Source organism: Tamandua tetradactyla, chromosome 26 (assembly GCF_023851605.1).
Source record: "Tamandua tetradactyla isolate mTamTet1 chromosome 26, mTamTet1.pri, whole genome shotgun sequence".
In the NCBI taxonomy this organism is placed as follows: Eukaryota; Metazoa; Chordata; class Mammalia; order Pilosa; family Myrmecophagidae; genus Tamandua; species Tamandua tetradactyla.
Window position 1 is genome coordinate 13,088,521 of NC_135352.1, and position 23,740 is coordinate 13,112,260.

At 36.9% G+C, this 23,740-nt stretch overlaps 1 protein-coding gene and 1 pseudogene across 2 annotated transcripts in view; both read left to right on the top strand.

Moving 5' to 3' along the window:
- GTF2E2 (general transcription factor IIE subunit 2) overlaps positions 1-23,740 on the top strand; it is a 136,616-nt gene that overhangs the window by 105,756 nt on the left and 7,120 nt on the right. The window lies entirely within an intron of this gene.
- On the top strand, positions 1,693-19,864 carry LOC143669873 (COP9 signalosome complex subunit 8 pseudogene; annotated as a pseudogene).

The window sequence follows — 23,740 nt, forward strand, 5'->3', positions numbered from 1 at the left end:
CAGCTCCACCCTCTCCAAGCATTGGGGCCACACCCGGGCTCTCTGCCATCTCCGGGGCACACGCTCAACCCCTCCATGTGGTGGCAGCCAGGCTCTCCCCAAACCCCAAGGAACGTGCTTCACTCTCTCCAAGACCTGAGGCGGCATGACTCTCCCACTGCAACGAGGTGGAAGGCCCATTCTCTGCCTTTGGGGCAAACTCACCCTCTCCATGGGCTTGGGTGGGTCCGCTCTCCTTGCCCGAGGCTTCTTGACTTCAGACCTCAGTCTCCACGGTTTTGCCTCTGAAGTTATTTTTCCTCCAATGTGTCCCTTCTCTGAACCCCTCAGTCCAGACTGGCAGCGGCTCTGTTTATACAGGTCCCACAGCACTCTCGTCGGCTTTCTATGCAGTAGCCTTGGATCATGCCCATCAGACATAAGGAGTTTCCACAAATCTTTCCTGGATAACTCCATGTCCGATCCTGACTTTCTCTGAAATGGCTGGCTAGTTCCACATTTGGTTAAATCCACACTATACTCTGTAGTCTCCCTTTCTGTAGGCCCAGAATTTTCCAGGACCTCAATTTCTAGTTTCTTTTCACTCAAGAGTTCAGTTCTCAGCTTATCTCTTTCCTTTCGCATTTCACTATAAGCTGTGAGGAGAAACCAGGCTGCACTTTCAACACTTAATTTGGAAATCTCTTCTGCTAAATATCCAAGTTCATGGCTTTTAAAATCTGCCTTCCAGCCAATACCATTAGTCAACTTTGCCAGATTATCTGCCATTTTAAAACAAGGATCACCTTCCTTCCAGTTTTCAATAACACATGCCTCGTTTCTTTCTAAGGCCTCATTAGAGGTATCTTTAGAGTCCACATTTCTACCAACAGTCTCTCCAAAGCATTCTAGACCTTCTCTATCAAGCTTCTCACAACTCTTCCAAAATCTTCCCTTTATCCATTTAAAAAGCCGTTCCAACGTGTTTGGTATTTGCAAACTGTAGCAGCAGCACCCCACTCTCCGGTACCAAAATCTGTTCTAGTTTGCTAGCTGCTGGAATGCAATATACCAGAAACGGAATGGCTTTTTAATAAGGGAAATTTAATGAGTTGCTAGTTTACAGATCTAAGGCCGAGAAAATGTCCCAATTAAAACAAGTCTATAGAAATGTCCAATCAAAGGCATCCGGGGAAAGATACCTTGGTTCAAGAAGGCCGATGAAGTTCAGGGTTTCTCTCTCATCTGGAAAGGCACATGGTGAACGCAGTCAGGGCTTCTCTCTCAGCTGGAAGGGCACATGGCAGACACAGCATCATCTGCTAGCTTACTCTCCTGGCTTCTGGTTTCATGAAGCTCCCCAGGAGGCATTCCCCTTCTTCATCTCCAAAGGTTGCTGGCTGGTGGACTCTGCTTCATGGTACTGCAGCATTCTCTGCTCTCTCTGAGTCTCTCTCTCCAAAATGTTTCCTCTTTTACAGGACTCCAGTAAACCAATCAAGACCCACTCAAATGGGTGGAGACATGTCATCCCCTAATCCAGTTTAACAACCATTCTTAACTAAATCACATCAACTAGGGAGGTGATCTCATTACAGTTTCAAATATACAGTATTGAATAGAGACTATTCTACCTTTAAGAAATGGGATCCATATTAAAACATGGCTTTTCTTAGGGGGCATACTTCCTTTCAAACCAGCACACATGGGCAAGCACTGGGAATCGAACCTGGGTCTTCTGGCATGGCAGTCATGAATTCTGCCTGCTGAGCCACTATGGCCCGCCCTAAAAAGAAACTTTTGATCTTGTAATGAACAGCAGATGTGCTTTCCCTTTCTCTTGTGCCAGTTTCTTTCTTTTTTCGCAACTACTTAACTGGTTTTGGTTTGGATTCTTCTAGTGGTTTGTCCCAAACTGCTAAATAATATGCTTGTGCTTGTTCCTTGGCTTTTCAACATTAAACATTATCTAATGACTTATTCTTATCATCCCTCTGATTCTAACACCTGTCTCTTCTTCCCTCTACTTCCCATTATGGCTATACTACTCATTTTAATTTCTCACTTGCTGTGGCACCTTCAACAAACAACATACTTATACTTCCTCTGTGGAAATTTTTAGTATTGTGTGAGTTCTGCAGATGGCAGCATACTGTTCAGTAAACAGATGTTTAAGTTGAGGCATGCAGTTGATAGGAAGGAGATTGTAGTAGTTTCATATGAGTGTAACATGAATCTAGTCTTTGTTAATAATTGTTTAGAAAAGTCTTAGGAGTATACTTTATATTTAACAGTGATAGTTCCAGATATTCTAGTGGTTCTCACATTAAACCGTTATCATCTTCTGTCCTTTGTGTGCTTTTTCGTGGATACTATTGATTTAACTTTGCTCAGCTTTTTCCTTGTTGTGCGTCTTTTCTCTTTTCTTTTAGTTCTTAATATTACCCCTATTTTTGATAGTGATCAAAGGTAGTGGAGTCTCTGCCTGATGCAGTCAAATGACCAATTCTTGAGACATCAGCATTTCAAAGAGAGTTTATTGGGCTAGGCGTGAAGCAGGAGATCAGATGGCCCATCGGCTTAAAAATCTGTTTCCCTGAACTTGAGTGATTATGATAGTTCTATAATATCAAAAGATGGGCAAATTTTTGGATAAGCATAATGGCTCAAGGTGATGAGGTTAGAGATGGTCTAATTTTTTAGCTTAGTCACAGAACATATGTAAGAAAATGGCAGCCTTAATATGATGTTGTACGTGATTTTTAGTATTATTTTGAGGTATAGCTCATTTATAGGTTAAGGTCTAAGCTACTGGCATTTCAGGCAGGCCCATTCGGATTAGATTCAGCTTCTTTTATCAAGATAGCTTTGGAATTGAGGTAGGTTAGTTCTAAGCTGACTCAAGGCCTTTAATTAATAAACATTAGAGACTGTCTTTAGTGATCATAAGAACCTAAAGTTAAAAAACCCAGGTAAAATGGGTACAAGTGAGGGTCAGTCATAAGGTTTTATAATCTTAAGATAAAGTTATACAGTCGTTATTAAAGATTGGGGCAGCTGGATAGCAGTTCAGTAATGACAGGCATTTCCCTCTGTCTATTCTAATAAACTAGAAAGTAAAAAGAAATATGTATATAATAATTCAGTAACCATAATCATTTCTTAAATCCTAACTTGGGTACGTTGTCATTTGCTTTTGTCAGCCTAAACTCTTCCCCATCTCTTTGTTTGGCTAGTAGAGAGAAAGTGAGGATTTTCCCTTATATATTTTTTCAGACTATAAAAGTGATCATATATGCTTATTAATAAAATCCCATATACCCAGGAATAAGTTCTATAAATAGTTTGATGTTTATTCTTCTAGTTTTCTTTCTTTGTGTTACATATATTCTGTAATGCTGTTTTGGCTGTTTAATACTCCATTGTATAGGTGTACTGAATGTATAGAATTTTAAATATTTAGCACAGTAGCAGCAAATATCCTTCTACATACATATTGGTTATTTGTATAAGTATTTTTTTAATGTTAATGAAATATCCATATAGTTCTTCTATGTTAGGAGCTTTTCAATCAAGAAGATATTGGGTAGGTAAATTGATAAAATGTACTTTTTCATCTTTCACAAACCTTTTCGTTACTCACTTACTTAATATGTGAAATATATTACTAGATTTCGTAATACTGAACCATTTTACACTCCTAGAATGAATTCATAAAGAGAAAAGTACAGTTTATAAATATAAATAGACTATAAATCAAACAGCTATTTAAATTTATATGTAGAGTCACCATGGATGTGATAGGGTCAATGGACTAATATCAATGGGATGTATTGGCAACTTGTATATCACAGCTGGTGTTCTTCTTAAGCAGTAGAGAATTCTTGATAAAGTTCTGAAAAATACAGAACATAGCCTTCCTGTAATTTACAGTGGTAAATCATGTTATATTCTATGTATAAGAAACATGGCATATTCCTAGAAAATCAAATGTGTATTAAAACAGTACAAAACTTCTTCGTTTTTATATGTAAAACAGAATTAGGTTCTAGACTTAGAATTTTATGTTATTATAAACTGGTGTTCTTTATTAATCTGTATGCTCTGTAGGAATGATGGTTGAGGTTAAAGGGTTTTTCAGTCTTGGCAATATCAGCATTTTGGACTGGATAATTTTTTTGATGTAAGGGGTTGCCCTGTGCATTATAAGATGTTTAGTAGCATTCTTGGCCTCTTTAGACACCATTGGCACTCCCCCTCCCCCCCATAGTGTGACAGTCAAAAATGTCCATGTCAGATATTGCCAGATATCCCCTGGGGGCAGAGTTGTTCCTGGTTGAGAACTGGATTAAAGTTCACAATTGTAAATTAGAGATAAGTTGAGTAGATTGTCTTCAAGTTTGTTTTTATTGATTCATTCAACACATTCACTGATAATCAGGAATAGCAAAGGGAGTAAGTTTCTATCCTTGAACCTATAGAATAACATGGGAACAAATAGTACAGCATGTTGCATATTGTAATTGTGGCATTCATACAGTGCAGTAGACACAGAGGGGAGCAATTACCACAGCTACACTGGAACTTCAGGCATTAGGCAACATTTTTTTAATTGCAACTGTTAAGTTCTTCACAACTCACTATTTTTTTTTTTAAATTAAGTTTAGGTTAAGGATGTAAAAACTGTGTTTCTAGAGAAAGACCCATTGAAAATTGACACATTTTTAAACATTTGTCTCTTTTTTTCCTTTATATTTTACCCCTCAAAATGTTTTCTCTCGGGAACCACGGTGGCTCAGTAGGCAGAGTTCTTGCATGCCATACCGGAGACCTGGGTTCGATTCCTGGTGCCTGCCCATGCAAAAAAAAAAAAAAAAAAAAAGTTTTCTCTTGATTTATTGATGAAGATTTTCTCTGTAGCCCACTAGGTGGCAGTTTTTACCTTAAAGAGGAAATATTGAGTGTACAAACTTCAGTCACATTGAAGAGTCACTCTTTGTTCTGGCATAGAAGGAAATATCCTAAAATGAGATCTAACAAAAGTAAGAAGAGATTTTATTGTATAATAATTTCTTTTAATTGTATAGTAATTTTAAAAGTCAAAGAGATGTAAACGCTGAGTAGTTATATGTATCTGTATACATATGCATTGTATACGTGTATATATACAATGTATATACACGTATACATTGAGTATATATATGTATATGTAACTGTATAGAGCTTGAAACAGAACCTGGCACACAGTAAGAATACAGTAGTGTTAGGTAAGTACTGAAAATATAAAATAGTCTCTGAATTACTGGTGTTTTAATCCTACTTGTCTTTCTAACTAGTGACTCAGTGGATCTGTAGTTTTGCATTGATTTGGACTGCTAGCACAGAAGCAGAGCCAGTTTGACTGTCTGCAAATCACATTTGTACTGAGCTTTTGCAGATAATAACATTCTTTGGTGCTCCTGATGCAAAGTCCTATCTATTACAGTCTGACTTTTCCTCCATTTTGGTAACTTGTTATTTTTGCCTCAATTGCGTATGCAATTTCAGTTAAATTCAGGATTCTTCCCAGTAGCTACCACTTATGAGTCCTTATCCCTGGGGCTTTGATGCTGTTTTGGTTTATTTTTTAAATAACCGTATTGCATTACTTTGTGTGGATGTAGTTTAAAATAAATGTTCTGATCCTCCCAGATGAAAATTTAGTTTGTTTTATGTATGTTTGCTGTTATAAATAATTCTCAGTCCATACACATACATATATGTGCACTTATCTGGTATCTTCTCTTAGTTTTTTTGACATACACCCGCTGGGTCAAAGATTTGCATATTTAAAATTTTCAAACATTTTGCCAGATGCCCAGCATAAAGTTGGGACCAATTTACATTTCTACCAGCTGTATTTGAGAAGGTATCTATTCCCTCATATGCTCATTAGTGCCGGGCATTTTTTACTTGGCCTGTGCAGCCTGTTAGAAAAATAAGCATTATATTGGTTTTTTAAAAAAATATTTTTATTTAAGAAAACAAACAATACACTTAGAATCACCAGAAATGGATATCTTAGCGTAACCATAGGAATATTTAAAGTGTCCACATAATCATCGTAAAACCTGTATTTGTACAGTAAGTCTCATAAACCACTTTATAATTAAGGCAACAAGGAAAATATCTACAAATTCAGATAGCAGTGTTTCTTAAATTCTAGATAATAAACACTAACTTAAATACCATTTGATCAGCTGTCAAAACTGTGAATATTGACTCTGGGGTCTGGGTTTTGGAAAGGTACAGCAGTGGGACTGGTGTGGAAGATGCCAGTGGCTTCAGTTTCAAGGAGTTGCTGGATCAATGCAAGAATCAGGAGCTTGTAGCTCCTGGAGGAATTGCTACACCCTCCCGTGTATGGTCAGCTTCTAGCTCTATATTTGCACCAGAATGACATGAATAACGCAAAATATCTTTGGAATAGAATACCACGTGCTATAAAATCTGCCAGTTCTGAACTTGGGGAAATTTGGTCAGTAGGACAGAAGATCTGGCAGAGAGACTTCCCTGGGATCTATATGACCATCAGTGCCCACCAGTGTCTCAGCCGATCCAGCTAATCATGGGAGCACTAAGAGATGCAACAAAGAGATGCGCCTTCACCCTGGTTTCTCAAGCATATACCTCCATATTTACCGATGACTTTGAAGCCTTTGCTGGGCTTCTTGTAGACGAGGCTGTGACAGGTATTTTAGAACAAGGATGGCAAGCTGACTCCACTGTGAGGATGGTTATGCCCAAAAAGCTGGTTGCAGGAGCCCTGGATGTTTCCTTTAACAGGTTTATTCCCCTCTTAGACCCAGTCCCACCAATCCCCGGTGAACAGCAGTTAGTCAGATTGACCGATTACGTGGCTTTCCTTGAAAATGGATTTTTCATTCAGAGTTCAAGATCCCACCTTCAGAATCCTGTATACCAACAAATAGAGAAATGTAAAATTTTTATTTTCAATTTATTGAGTGGATTAAGCACCTCAGCATTCCTTATTGAGTATGTGGTAAAATTCATATATAATATAAAGTATATTATATATATTTTGTCCTTAAACATTATGCTGAATAGTTGTTGAAACAATTCTCATTTTGTAATATTCATCAGTTTGAATGGAGCCCATCAGTTTGATGTGGGGAGGTTATTTTTCCTAGTGACTCATAAACGTAGCTCTCCTGTTTAATGTAGAGCAGAGATTGTCAGTTGTGTTTTCCCTCCCCTCTTCTCCCCTCACCCTCACTGCCACCTCCCCTCCCCCAGGACACTCCCACCGAAACTATTAGTTGATAGTTGTGTGATACATTTGGGGGTTGAGGATTATACCCAAAAGGCAATATCACAGTTGCTGGGATTCATACTCATCCTTTTTGGAGAATATGCTCTCTTTTTAGTCTCACCTCCTGAGAATACTAAAATATAGCTGAGGAACAAAAGACCATTTCCTTTAAAAACTGGTTTGTTAACTTCAGACTTTTCACTGATGCTGTGAGCGCATCCATTGCTGGCAGTGGAGGGCTTGCCATGAAAATGCAACTTATTTAAGACGTTCATGAGAAATGTTAAGTTATAATATCTTCTTTCAAAAGGAAGAAAGGAAAAGTGTTGATTGCATGGTATTGGAAGAGAAGCTATTAAGGTAAATGATACACTTGGTACAGCTCTCCATGCAGACTGGTGGTTGCATGTATTTATCACTCAGTTCAAGTTCTGCCTTTTAGAGAAAGACTAAACAACCAGTCTTTTATTTTTTGTGTGACAGCCCTCTGAACATTTAAATTTGTTTATTCTCTCTCCAGGTTAAATACCCCTGTTCATTTATTCTTCATTTGTTCAATAAATATTTAATTGAAATCTTCAACTCTTCCATCTAAGGTAGTTTGTAGAAGTTTCACTGTTCTGTTCTTCTTTCTGTGGACATGCTCTAGTTTGTCATTAATTTTCTAAAAATAGGAATTTTTTTAATTAAATAGAAATGACCTGTATAGTCATAATTATATGATTCATGTTTTCACTCATTTTGAATATGTGTTATCACCTGACATGACTCAACATTGTTTTATGAAGAGGGCTTAAGTTTTTATTTGGACAAGCCAAGCAACTTTTCCTTAATGCTTTTGCAACATTTCTAATTTTAATATGCGACAGTTCTTTGCATCTGAAAAGAAGTTATCTTCTTACCTCTTCTCATAATAAATGTTGTTCTACTGGTCCTCACATACCTAAAACAACAAAACAAAACAAAACAAAACAAAACAAAAAACCTGAATATTCTCAAAATATCAAATAGAATGTTAATACAAAGATCTACGCTGCTATAGTAATGAACTTCATTACTAAACATTTTCCTGATTTCAGGAAAATATGAAGATACAAATGTTTTTACAATTAACACGTCATGTCATCTACAAACAGTGAGCGTTTTACCTCTTCTTTTCCAGTTTGGATGCCTTTTATTATTATTTTTTTCTTGTCTAATTGCTCTGGCTAGAACTTCCAGCACAATGTTGAATAACAGTGATGACAGTAGGCATCTTTGTTTTCTTCTTGATCTTAGAGGGAAAGTTTTATGGTTTTTCCCATTGAGGATGATGTTAGCTGTGGATTTTTCATATATTCCCTTTATCATGTTAAAAGAAGTTCCCTTCTATCCCTATCGTTTGAAATGTTTTCATCAAGAAAGGATGTTGAATTTTGTCAAATACCATTTCTGCATCAATGAAGATGATCATGTGGTTTTTCTGCTTTGACTTACTGATGTGGTGTATTACATTAATGTATTTTTTTGTGTTTAACCAGCCTAACATACCTGGAATAAATCCCACCTAATCATGATGTATAGTTCTTTTAATATGCAAGTATTTTGTTGAGGATTTTTGCATCTGTGTTAATTAGAGAGATTAGTCCATAATTTTCTTTTCTTGTAGTATCTTTGGTTGTCTTTGGTATGAGGGTGATGTTGGCTTCATAGAATGAGTTAGGTAGCATTCTCTCCTCTTCAATTTTTTTGAGAAGTTTGAGCAGCATTGGTAGTAATTCTTTCTTGAATGTTTGATAGAATTCACATGTGAAGCCACCTGGTCCTGGACTTTTCTTTTGGGGGAGCTTTTTGATGACTGATTCAGTTTCTTTACTTGTGATTGGCTTGCTGAGGTCATCAGTTTCTCTCAAGTCAATGTTATTGTTCATGCCTGGGGAAGTTGTCCATTTCATCTAAATTGTGTTGTTTATTAGCATAGTATTGCTCATAGTATCCTCTCATTACCTCCTTTATTTATTCAGGGGCAGTGGTTATGTCCCCTCTTCCATTTCTGATTTTATTTATTTGCATCCTTTCTCTATCTTTTTTTTCTGTCTGGCTAGCTAAGAGTCCATTGATTTTATTGATTTTCTCAAAGAACCAACTTTTAGTTTTGTTAATTTTCTCAATTTCATTGATTTCTGCTCTGTTCATTGTAATTTCTTTCTTTTTGTTTGCTTTAGGGTTAGTTTGCTTTTTTTCTCTAGTTCTTCTAAGTGAACAGTTAATTCCTTGGTTTTTGCACTTTCTTCTTTTTTGATATAGGCATTTAAGGCAATAAATTTCCCTCTCTTTGCTGCCTTTGCTGCATCCCATAAATTTTGATACATTGTGTTTTCATTTTCATTTGCCTTGAGATATTTACTGATTTCTCTTGTAATTTTTTTCCTTTACAAGAAAACAACACATGTTTAGCCTCCATATATTTATGAATTTTCTGGCCTGCTGCCTGTTATGGATTTCCAACTTTATTCCATTATGATCTGAGAATGTATTTTGTATAATTTCAGTGTTTTTAAAATTTATTGAGACTTGCTTTGTGACCCAGCATATGGTCTATCCTTGAGAATGATCCATGAGCATTTGAGAAAAATGTTTCTTGCTGTCATGGGGTGTAATGTTCTATAAATATCTGTTAATTCTAGTTCATTTATCATATTATTCAAAATCTCTGTTTCCTTGTTGATCCTCTGTCTAGATGTTTTATCCATTGATGAGAGCAGGGAATTGAAGTCTCCAGCTGTTATGGTAGAGGTGTCTATTTCTCCCTTCAGTGTTGTCAGTGTTTGTCTCATGTATTTGGAGCACTCTGGCTTGGTGCATAAATATTTATGGTTGTTATGTCTTCTTGTTGAATTGTTCCTTTTATTAATAATAATGTCCTCCTTGTCTGTACTGTTTTACATTTGAAGTCTAATTTGTTGGATGTTAATATAGCTACCCCTGCTTTTTTCTGATTGTTTGAATCAAACATCTTTTCCCAACCTTTTACTTTCAACCTAGTTTTGTCCTTGGGTCTAAAGTGAGTCTTCTATAGAGAGCATATAGATAGGTCCTGTTTTATAATCCCTTCTGCCAGTCTGTGTCTTTTGATTAGAGAGTTTAATCCAGTAAGGTTTAATATTATTGTAAAGACAGTACTTTATTCTAGCATTTTTTCTTTTGGAGTTTATAAATCATATCTAATTTTTTTCCCTCTTTTTACCTTTACTGATAGGCTTCATTTCAATACTATTCTTCAGACCTCTCTCTCCTGCCTTTTCCTATCTGCCTGTAGTGCTCCTTTTAGTATTTGTTGTAAAGCCAGTCTCTTAGTCCAAATTTTCTCAGTGATTGTTTGTGTGAGAATATTTTAATCTCCTCCTCATTTTTGAAGAGAAGTTTTGCTGCATACAGAATTCTTTTTTTTAAATATTTTTCTTTGTTTTTAAATATTTTTAATTGATAAATCTTAACATTCTTAACATACAAACATTATATACATGGTGTACAATCAGTGGCTCACAATATCATCGCATAGTTGTGTACTCATCACCATGATAATTATTTACAACATTTGAATCACTCCAGAAAAAGAAATTAAAAAATTAAAATAAATTTTAAAATTTATTTATTTATTTTAAAGAAAAAATTCATACATACCATACCCCTTATCCCTCCCTCTCATTGACCACTAGTATTCCCATCTACCCAATGTATTTTACCTCTTACCCCCCCATTATTTATTTATTGTTTATGCATATTTGTTTACTCATCTATCCATACCCTGGATAAAAGGAGCATCAGATACAAGGTTTTCATAATCACACAGTCACATTGTAAGTGTTATATATCTTTATTCAGTAGTCTTCCAGAATCAAGGCTACTGGAACTGTTGGAACACTCAACAATTCCAGGAACTTCCCTCCAGCCACTTGAATATATCATAAACTAAGAAGCGATATCTATATATTGCATAAGAATAACCTCCAGGAATACCTGTTGACTCTGTTTGAACTCTCTCAGCCATTGAAACTTTATTTTGTCTCATTTTTCTCTTCCATCTTTTGGTCAAGAAGCCTTTCTCAATCCCATGATGCTGGGTGGGTCCCAGCTCATCCCAGGAGTTATGTCCCATGTTGTCAGAGATATTTACATCCCTGGGAGTCATGTCCCACATAGGAGAGAGGGCAGTTAGTTCACCTTCTCAGTTTGGTTTAGAGAGAGAAGCTGCATCTGAGAAACAAAAGAGCTTCTCTAGGGGGTGACTCTCAGGCTTAATTTTAAATAGGCTTAGCCTATCTTTTGCAGGAATAAGTTTCATAGGGGTGAATCCCAAGATCAAGAGCTAGGCCCATTGATTTGGTTGTCCCAACTGCTTCCGAGAATATCAGAAATTCTCCAAATGGGGAAGTTGACTATTTCCTCCTCTCCCCAGTGCCCCAAGGGAACCTTGCAAATACTTATTTATTCACTGCCCAAATTACTCTGGGACATATTAGGGTATCATATTAACCTGGACAAACCAACCAAATCTCACACCCTATTCAAGATTCCATGTACTTATGGTGTTCAACTAAACTGACCATACAAGTTAAATTAGGAAATGCGTTTGGGTACAGAATTCTTGTTTGGCAGTTTTTCTCTTTCAGAATCTTAAATTTATCATACTATTGCCTTCTTGCCTCCGTGGTTTCTTGTGAGAGACCCATACAGAATCTTATCAGGCTTCCCTTGTATGTGATGTATTGCTTTTCTCTTGCTGCTTTCAAAATTCTCTCTCTTTGACAATCTGATCAGTAAGTGTCTTGGAATATGTCTATTTGGATCCTTTCTCTTTGGAGTATGCTGCACTTATTGGATCTGTAATTTTATGTCTTTCATAAAAGATGGAAAATTTTCAATGATTATTTCCTCCATTGGTCTTTCTCCTCCTTTTCCCTTCTTTTCTTCTTCTGGGACACCATAGCACATGTATTTGTGCACTTCATGTTGTCATTCAATTCCCTGAGACCCTGCTCATATTTTTCCATTCTTTTCCCTATATTTTCTTTTGTGGTACCAGATTTCAGATGTCTAGTCTTGTAGTTCACTAATCCTTTCTTCTGCCTCTTCAAATCTATTGTTGTAGGTTTCCATTTTTTTTTCATCTTTGTATTGTGCCTTTCAGTTCCATAATTTCTGTGATTTGTCATTTCAAACTTTCAAGTTATTTTTTATGTTTGCCTAGTGTCTTCTTTATATCCTCCCTCAGCTCACTGATTTGATTTTTTTTTATGAGATTTTGCATGTCTGTTTGAGTATTCTGAATTAATTGTGTCAATTCATGCATCTCATTTGAGGTGTTAGTTTGTTCCTTTGACTGGGCCATATTTTTCATTTTCCTAGTGTGTCTCTTACTTTTTGCTGGTATTTAGCATTTGATTTCCTTAATTAGTTTATTCTGGAGACTGTTTTTACTCTTTTACCTAGGGTTTTCTTCCTGGAGGGCTTTGTTCTCTATCTGTGATTTTACATTCAGTTCAACTCATTTTAGATCTCTAGCATGGATTCTTTTTAACTGATCAAAAATTTTCAGTTCCTCTTTTCTGTTTCTTGCCTATATGGAGCCCTTTTTTCTGAGGAGAGTCTCCTCAGATACTATTGACTGCAGTCAGATTTTCCTAAACCAGACAGGCCCACGTATCTGGAGGAGAAAGTAGTCAGTATCCATTTCCCTGAAGAGGAGACCTGACAGGTTTTCAGACATTTCTTATGAAGCCTTTATATTCTCTGCTTTTCCTTCCTGCTTGTGTTGTTTGTCTGTCTGTGGCTTCGACCAGCTTAAAGTGATATGGTGTCTTTAATTTCAGCAGACTTTTCCTGCCAAGGGTGTGGTTGAGACAGAGGTGAGGCAGTAGTGGGCTTTGATTGCTTCTGTTTTCCAGTCCCTGGGGCCTGAATTCCTTGATAAAGGGATTCCACTTGAACTGGACCCATTTTCTTGGGAAAGGTATGCTCTTTAGGAAATTAACCCCTTTCACCTGACTGGTTACTTTTTCTCAGACATGTTTAGTTCTGCCCTTGCCTGAGGCAGTGCTGGAGCCCGAGAGTGTTTGCAGTTCTATCTAATGAGTTAGTTAAAGAGTAAAAAAAAGAAATGCAGAACAGGCTTTTCAGAGCCAGACCCCTGCTCCTCAAGTCTGCCAGTGAAGAGTTTGAATTGGTATGTGGCTCTGTATATCTCCAGGCACTGTGTGTCCCCTTTTCTTGTGGTCCAGCCCTTTTCCAGTATTTTAATGCTGTCCAACTCAAAAAGCCTCCCTTTTTTTTCCCTGTCAGCCCCACCACCATTCTCTGTCAGGGTAAAACTTCCTAGTTCCTTTAGTGCTTATTCCAAGTTTATCTGTGCTGGGGGCCTGCTTTCAGTATTCAGAGTTTGTTAATTCTGCACCTAGAGCTTGGTTGAACTATGGCCTGGCTACTGATAAAGAATATTTCCTTTCTGTTCAGGGAAGTAGCCTACTGTGCCTTCGAGAAGGCTTCCATGGCTTGGGGGACTTACAATTCTGTGTGAGATCTCATCTGTTCCACCTGGTCTAGACTGGTGTACACTGTGTGTCCCGTCACTGATGTTCCCCCAGCAGTTCTGTTCCATTCCTGGCTATTCACTAGCTGCTCTGGAGGATGACCAAAATTTCACACCTTATTACGCTGCCATCTTGCCCCACTTCTCATAGCTTTCTTGATTCCATTTAACAGCTGAAGTTACAAGCAACCACCTAATCCAAAATGTAAGAAAAGGTAGGCACCTCCAAGAAAAATTAGTATATGAATACCTTTTTACCTGGGGTAGGCGCAGTGAACAATGCTAAAAAGATTAAAATTAAAGATACATTAAAATTTTAATTACCTGCTAAATAAGTTTATACCAGCAAGAGAATATGAAGCCCCTGGGGGCTACAGATAAGGGGAATTTGCATCTAACTTGCTGACTTTTTTCCATAGATTTCATTGGCACTGGATACTTACAATAAAGAATACACAAGAGTACTGAGAAAGTGTCCTCACTGGGTAGGCTTAGGGGAAGGAAATAGTTGCTTTAGGAAAGCCCTGATAGTCTGGATCTTGTCTCTCCACAAATAGATCTGGAGGGAGGGCAGTACCACCTGTCACCATAGGACACTGGTGAAATTTCCTTGTTTGGGGCAAGGAAATTAAAATAAAACCCTCTACCTTTGTTGGTCTGAGAACTACAGTGGGGTGGAAGTGGGGCAGGAGCACTGAGAAGTCTTCATCCCTGATACTACGGTGGCTCCTCTGTATAAGATTGAGGCTTAATCATAACATTAGAGAATGCAAGAGCATGTAGGCAGACTATAGTTCAAGGTAAAGGAAAGATCTAAGCCTGAAGGTAGAATATACACCGAGAAAAACCCTCTAGCACCCCAGCGCCTTACCTTAAACACAAGACACGGCTAGAAGAATTTAAAGCCTGTGCTGTACTGTTGGTAAGCACAGCAGCAACAAATTCCAAACCTAGCTCATATCCTGATAATAGGTTGATTCAACCTCCATGCACTAAAGGCCAGGAAAGGAAGGAAAGGTGTACCCATTTCCGGGCTTAAAAATGGTTTAACTCATTCAATCTCTGTTGTTCTACATAGGATATCCAGTGTTGAAACAAAGAAAAACAAACTGAAACCACAACAAACTATGACACCTTAAAGAAGCAAGGAAAAACATACTATTGAGACTAAGGGATTAGCAGAACCAAACTTATAGGACAGATATTGGAACTACCAGACATGGAATATAAAATAACTTTCATTCATATGTTAAGAACTCTAGTAGAAAAGACAGACAACATGCATTATTAAGTGGTACATTTCTATATAGAGAGAGACAACTGTAAGAAAATCAAGAGGAAATCCTGGAAATGAAAACAGTAATAGAGATTTAAAAAAATGCCTTCAACAAACTCTTTAGAGCTTGAAGATAAGTCAATACAAATCATTCACACTGAAGCTCAAAGAGAAAAAAAACATAAAAAAAAAAAAAAAACAGAGCATCTGTGAGCTGGGAATATATCAGATGGTCTGAATATGTCATTGAAATCCTGGAGGAGGATAGAGAGAATGAGACAGAAGAAATAATGGCTAAGAATTTCTCAAACTAAACATCCGAGAAGCTTAGAAAACACTAAGGAAGCTAATGACAGCAGAAAAACACCTAGGTATAGCATGTTCAAACTGCTGAAAACAATGTGGAGGTAAAAATTTGAAGGCATGCAGAGGAAGAAGACTCATTACGGAGAACCAAAAATAAGAACAACAACACTTCAATGGAAACTATGCAAACCAAAAGACAATAGAGTTGTTAATGAACCTGTGGGAAAACAGACACTCTCAGACATTTGCTAGTAGTCCTATAAATTAGTTCAACTTCTGTAAAGGGAAATTTGGCCATATCTATCAAAATTACAAATGTATATTCCCTTTGACAATCATATAAAGTACAATACTGTATGGCCATTACAAATGAGTTTATAGAAATGAAATTAAAAGTGTTACAGTGTATATTGTTAAATGAAAAGAGCAGGTTACAAAATAGTACGTGTGATATGAATCCATTTTATCAAAAAGAAATAGGTTAACCCATGTGCCTAAATTTACATATATTCACTTACAGACTTGTTACCTAGACTTATGTCTGGAAGGAAGGACACCAGATATGCTTAAACTGTCATCTCTGGGTGAAAGGATAATTGTTGTTGTTTACTTTTCCATGCTCTTTATTTTTTCTGCAATGAACTACATACAGCTTAAAATAAAGAAATAATAAGGATTGAAAAATTGTTTTAAATTTGTTTTTGTATGTTGTATGATGGGGTCACATTTCATTCTTTTTCCATGTGAGTATTCCATTATTGCAGCACCATTTGTTAAATTTTTTGTTTGTTTGTTTTTGTTGGTTTCTTTGTTTTGGGAAGCGCATGGGCTGGGAATCAAACCCTGATCTCCCACATGGCAGGCAAGAATTCTACCACTTAACTACCCTTGCACCCCCTGTTTTAAATTTTAAAAAGTTAAAAACCAAACAAACAATGGAGTGACATCTTTGAAGGGCCCTTTGAAGGGCCAAAAGGGAAAAATCTTTCAACATAGAATTTTATGGCCAGTAAAAATAATCTTTCAAAAACAAAGGAAAAGTACTTTCAGAGACACAAGAACTGAGAGAATTCATTGCCATCAGACCTGCAATACCAGAAATATTTAAGGAAGTTTAGAAGAGAAATGATGCTAGGTAGTAACTCGGATCTATATGAGATAAATGAAGTGTGCTGGAAGTGGGATAAATGAAGTTAAAAATATAAAATCCTCGATTGTCTTATATTTTAATTGCTCCAAAAGGGGACTGATTCTAAAACAAAAATATTAGCAATGTATTTTGTATTTTTATAGCATACATATGTAAAGTAAAATTTAAGACAATAGCACAGAAGTTAGGTGGGAAAAAATGGGGTTATACTGATGTGGTTACAGTATATGTGAAATAATATAAAATATAACACCAAGGAACAGATGGAACACATAGAAACAGTGAACAAGATACTAGATTTTTATTTCAGCCATATTAAAAATATGTTAAATGTAAATGATCCAAGACACAACTGTGTGCTGTCTATAAGAAAGCCACTTTGAATGTAAAGATATGAATTAAAAGTAGAAGGATGTAAAAAAAAAAAAAGGTTTAACATGCAAGCACTAATCAAAAGAAAACTAGAGTGGCTATATTAATATCAAGCAAAGAAGACTTCAGAACAGAGAGAATTACCAAGGATAAAAAGGGACATTACATAATGATAAAGGAATCAATTCTCTCAGAAGATGTAACAGTCCTAAATTTGCCCATACCTAACAGTAGAATTTCAAATTTACATGAGTCAAAAACTGATATAACTGAAAGGAGAAATAGACACATCCACACTTAATGGAATCTACTGTTCTCCCTTTGACCTCCCAGAAGGAATGCACCCTTGCCAACCCATTCAGTAATTGATGGAAGATTAAGGATATGGAACTCCTGAGCCACATTATCAACCAACTTGACTAATTGACATATGTGAACAGACAGTCCAACATCAGCAGAATTCTTTCCAAATGTGCACGAAATATTCACCAAGCTGGACTGTGTTCTAAGCCATGAAACAAACCTTAGTGAATTTAGAAGAATTGAAAGTATACAAGGATGTTCTCAGACCATGATGGAATTAAACTAGAAATCAACAACAGATAAATAGAAGCTCTTCAACTATTTGGAAATTAAGATTTAACCTTGGTTTGAAGAGGAAATCACATAGGAAATTTAAAAATATGTTGAATTGAATATGAAAGCACAATGTTGTGGAATTCATGGTATACAACTACAGAAGTGCTTAGAAGGAAAATAAAGCATTAAATGGTTAAAGTAAAAAAGAAATGTCTCAAATCAATGATCTTAGCTTCTACCTTATGAAACTAGAAAAACAAGAGCAAGTTAAACTGTTAAACTCCAAATAAACAGATGGAAGGAAATAATAGAATAGGGCAGAAATCAATGAAATTAAGAATAGGTAAACAATAGAGAAAATCATTAAAGCCAAAAGTTGGTTCTTAGGGAAAAAAAAACCCCAATAAAATTGATAATCTAGCCAAAGCAAGAGAAATAGAAGACACAAACTACAAATGTCAGGAATGAAACAGGAGACGTCAGTATAGAACTTGCTGCTTTAATAAATGACTACAAACTTAGTGTCTTAAAGCAACACAAATTTCCCATCTCACAGTTCTGGAGTTCTGAGTCTAAGGCGGCTTAGCAAGGGTGCATTCCTACTGGAAGCTCAAGGAAGACTCCTTTTGCTCATCTGTATGTATTCTTTGGCACATGGTCATGCATCACTCTAACCTATGCTTCTGTTGTCACATCTCCTTCTCTAATTCTGACTCTGTGCTCCCTCTTTCTCTTATAAGGACCCTTGTGATTACCTTAGGCTCACCTGGGATATTCTAGGTTCTCAAGTTCCTCGATTTACTTAATCCATCTTTAAGGTTCCCTTTGCCAGGTAAGGTAACAGATTCACAGGTTCTGGGAATTAGGACACAGGTTTCTTTGGAGTAGGGAATTTTCCTTACCACACTAGGAAATGGTATCTAAAATTTGGGGTTACCACTTAGGAGGATGAGATAAATTGAGAAATGTCCTATTTTCTAGAACTGCAAAATAGGAAAATCTTTGAGGGAAAAAGGCATCTTTTTTTTTTTTAATATTTTTATTGACAAATCTTCATGCACATACAGTCTGTACATTGGACTGTATACATATTGTGTACAGTCAGTGGTTCACAATATCATCACATGGTTGTGTATCATCACCATGATCATTTTTAGAACATTTCTATCCCTCCAGAAAAAGAAGAAAAAAGAAATAAGAAAAAACTCATACATACCCTTATCCTTCCCTCTTATCAAGCACAAGTTTTCAATCTGCCCAATTTATTTTACCCCTTATCCCCCCTATTATTTATTTATTTTTATCCATTATTTTTAAATTCATCTCTCCATATTCTGGATAAAAGGAGCATCAGACACAAGGTTTTGACAATCACACAGTCACATTGTAAATGCTGTATCATTATACAGTCGTCTTCAAGAATCAAGGCTACTGTAACACAAACAAGTTTCAAGTACTTCCCTCCAGCCACTTTAATACATCATAAAGTAAGAAGAGATAGCTATATAATGTATAAGAATAACCTCCAGGATAACCTCTTGATTCTGTTTGAAATCTCTCAACCACTGAAACTTTATTTTGTCTCATTTCTCTCTTTACCATTTGGTCAAGAAGGCTTTCTCAGTACCATGATGCTCAGTCCTGACTCATCCCAGGAGTTCTGTCCCATGTTGCCAGGGAGATTTACCCCCCTGAGAGTCATTTCCCACATAGAGGGAAGGGCACTGAGTTCACCTGCTGAGTTGGCTTAGAGAGAGAGGCCACATATGAGCAACAAAAGAAGTTTTCTAGGGGTGACTCTTAGGTATAATTATAAGTAGGCTTAGCCTATCTTTTGCAGGAATAAGTTTCATGGGGGCGAACCCCAAGATTGAGGGCTCAGCCTATCAATTTGGTTGTCTCCACTGCTTGCAAGAATCTCAGGAATTCTCCAAATGAGAAAGTTGAATATATCCTCCTTTCTCCTCAGTCCCCCAAGGGGACTTTGCAATTCCTTCTTAAATTACTTATCCTAAAGTAATCTGGGATATATCACAGTATCACACTAACCTGACAGACCAATGAGATCTCACGTCTTATTCAAGATTCTGTGTACTTATGGTGTTCAACTAAACTGACCATGTAAGTTAAATTAGGTAATATGCTACCCAAAATATAAATTTTGCAGCAAATAAGCATCTTTCCCTTTAATATCACACAGAGGTTGGAGTTTAAAAATTTGGGCCATATCGTCATTTATCCTGTATTCTGATCTACCTTAGTCCTATCCAGATGAGCTTCATTCATATCTCTAGATGAAGTCTGATCACTTTTTCAGCCTTTTTTTTTTTTTTTTTTTTTTTACCGGTTGCTGAATGGGAAAATGCTGATTTTCACAGCTTCAGAGCTCTATGAGTCTCAGGTGTCACATACATACTCCGCATTTCTGGAAATGACCAGGTTATATACAAATAGCTCATTATCTCAGAATTTAGAAATAACAGTTGCAACTCCTGAATATATGTGACTGCTGTAAGAGTTTATAATCTAAGACCCTTTACAATAGGCCCCATCCTAATAACCCATATTCTCGACTTCAATTCTCTGGGTTGTATATTCTATTTAGTCCATATGAGTGAGGCATGATAGTATTTGTCTTTTTGTTTCTGCCATTTCATCCAGCATACTGTCTTTCAGGTTCATTCACCTAGCTGCATTCCTCACAATGTTGTTCCTTCTTGCAGCAGCTCAGTAGTCTGTTGTATGTAAACACCACAGTTCCCCTTCCATTCCACCCTTAGGTCAGCTCCATCCATTGTGAATATGACACTGCCACCATAAACACCAGTGTGCAAATGTCCATTCCTGTCCCTACTTTGAGTTCCTCCAGGTATATACCTAGCAGTGGGTTGCGAGATCATATGACACCCCCATCCCTAGCCTCCTGTGGAACCACCACACTGCCCTCCAGAGGGACTGCACCTCTCAGCTTACCTACTGACAACTAATAGGTGCTTCTCCTCTGCATTTTTCTCTAGCACTTGTTTCTCTCTGTTCATTTTTTTAAGGTTTTTTTTTTCATTGTGAAATATATATACAAAACAACAATAAATTTCCAAGTACATTTTAACAAGTAGTTATAGAACAGATTTTAAAGTTTGGTATAGGTTACAGTTCCATGATTTTTTATTTTTTTCTCTAGTTGCTCCGAGACACTGGAGACCAAAAGAAATAGCAATATAATGATTCAGCAGTTATACTCATTTGTTAAATCCTACCTTCTCTCTTATACTCCTCTTTCTGTTTTTTCTTTTTTGTGAAAAATAACATATATACCAAAACAGTACATTTCAAAGTATATCACACAATTATTTGTAGAACATTCTCTCTGTTCATTTTTAAACAGTTTTATTCTCACACATCATACAATCCAACTTAAGTAAATAGACTTGCCTTATTACCATAATCTATCTGAAGACATTTTCTGTTCTTTTATAAAAAATCCATACTCCTCTCCCATGTTCCCGCCTGTTGACATCTAGTTTTGGCATAATGCCTTTTTGTTAACAATGTTACTATTGACTATAGACCCTAGATTGCATTGATTATACTTTTTCCTGTTCTAGTTTGCTAGCTGCCAGAATGCACTATACCAGAAACGGAATGGCTTTTAAAAAGGGGAATTTAATAAGTTGCTAGTTTACAGTTCTAAGGCTGAGAAAATGTTCCAATTAAAACAAGTCTATAGAAATGTCCAATCTAAGGCATCCAGGGAAAGATAACCTTGGTTCAAGAAGGCCAATGAAGTTAAGGGTTTCTCTCTCATCTGGAAAGGCACATGGTGAACATGGCATTATCTGCTAGCTTTCTCTCCTGGTTTCCTGTTTCATGAAGCTCCCTGGGAGGTGTTTTCCTTCTTCCATCTCCAAAGGTCACTGGCTGGTGGACTCTGCTTTTCGTGGCTACCTTGTTCTGCTCTGCTCTCTCTGAATCTCCCGCTTTCTCCAAAATGTTTCCTCTTTTGTAGGATTCCAGTAAACTAATCAAGACCCACACAAATGGGTGGAGGCACACCTCCACTTAATCCAGTTTAACAACCACTCTTGATTAAATCACATCTCCAGGGGAGATGATCTAGTTACGGTTTCGAATATGCAGTACTGAATAGGGATTAGAAGAAATGGCTGCCTTTACAAAATTGGATTAGGATTAAAACATGGCTTTTCTAGGGTACATACTTCCTTTCAAGCCAGCATACCTGTATACCATCCATTTTGAACGCCTTGCAATATTGACATTCATTTGTTCTCCCTCATGCAAAAATGTTTTGTATTTGTACATTCAGTCACCATCATTGTCCATTCTAGGCATTTCTAAGTTATATCATCTCAGTCTTTATCCTCTATCTTTTCTTCTGGTTTCATATGTGCCCCCAGCACTTCTCCCTCAATCATACTCACATTTAGCTTCATTCAGTATACTTACATTATTGTGCTAACATCAGGTAGTATTGTGCAATCCATTTCTTAATTTTTGCAATCAGTCCTGTTGCATAATCTTTTCAAAAGGAGGCATCTTAATAACAAAAAGAGGATGGTATGTTACTGTTTGAGATTATACTTTTTTTTCCTTTTCTTTTCATGGTAAAGATGTACCTTCACTCAAATTCTGTTAGAACACTGTGGCCTAATGTAGTAGTAAGAAAAAACAATAAATAAATTAGCTATTATTATAATCCTTATTCTTGGGTTACCATTTGTTTATTTTTATTGTACAAAATAGCATATATACAAAAAAAGCAATAAATTTCAAAGCACACAGCAACAGTTGGTTGTAGAACAGATTTCAGAGTTCGGTATGGGTTACAGTTGCACAATTTTAGGTTTTTCCTTCTAGCTGCTCCAAAACACTGGAGACTAAAAGAAATAACAATTCAGCAGTTATGCTCATTTGTTAAATTCTATCTTCTCTTATAATTCCACCTTCTCCTTTGATCTTTCTCCCAATCTTTAGGGGGTATTTGGCCTATGCCCATTCTAACTTATTCATGGTGGTAAAGGCTATTGATAATATGGTTAGCAGAATGGAACTAGCTGATGTTCTGGAGAGGCTGGTCTTCTGGGTTTTAGGATGTATCTGGCCTAGGAATCCATCTAGAGGTTTTAGGTTTCTGGAAAGTAATCGTAGTGCATGGAATCTTTGTAAAATCTCAGATAAAGCCCTAAGTGTTCTTTAGGGTTGACAGGAACGGTTTTGGTTGGGCTTTGGCAAATCACAATAAATAGCAATATCTAGCAGAAGCTTGCCTATTAGTAGCCTCCAAAGCAGCCTCTCCACTCTATTTGAACTTTCCCAGCTACTGATTTATTATTTGTTACAGTTCTTTCCCTCCTTTTGGTCAGGGAAGCATTGTCGATCCCATGGTGCTAGGGCCAGGCTCATCCCTGGGAGTCATATCCCACATTACCAGGGAGAATTTTACCCTTGGATGTCATGTCCCACGTGGCGGGGGTGAGGTAGAGGGTAATGATTTCATTTGTAGAGCTGGGCTTAGAGATGAGAGGCCATGTCTAAGCAATGAAAGAGGTCCTCTGGAAGTAACTCTTGGGCATAACTATAGGTAGGCTAAGCTTCTCTGCTATATACATAAGCTTCACAAGGGCAAACCTCGAGATCAAGGGCTTTACCTATTGACTTAGGAGTCCTAATATTTGAGTCAATATCAGGGGTTTCCCTGGAGATAAAGTTTAATAGTTACATGTATTTTCTCCCATCCCTCAAAGGACTTTGTGAATACTTTTAAATTATCTGCTCAACATACTTTGGGATGTATCTGGGCTCCATGTATTCTGGGCTTCATGTGTTTGGGTTGTTTAAATAATCTGTCCAGACTGGTTGCATTAGATTATGTGCTCCAGAAAATTTAGGTTCTAGGTAAAATAAGTCTCTCTTCCTTTGGTCTTATAGTGTAGATGAAGATCTAAAATATAATGTCTTCCTTACCCCTATAATCTGATTTACCTTAGTCCCAACCTGATTGGCTTCATTTTTATCTCTAATTGAAGCCTGATCTTTTTTCACTTCTCTAACAGTTGTTGTATGTCATAGTGCTGACATTCAGACCTGAAGAACTCCTATGCTGAGTCCTAGGTGTCACACAGGGTACCCAAAGTTTGAGAGAAGTACCAGGTTATACATATATAGCATATCATCTAAAAA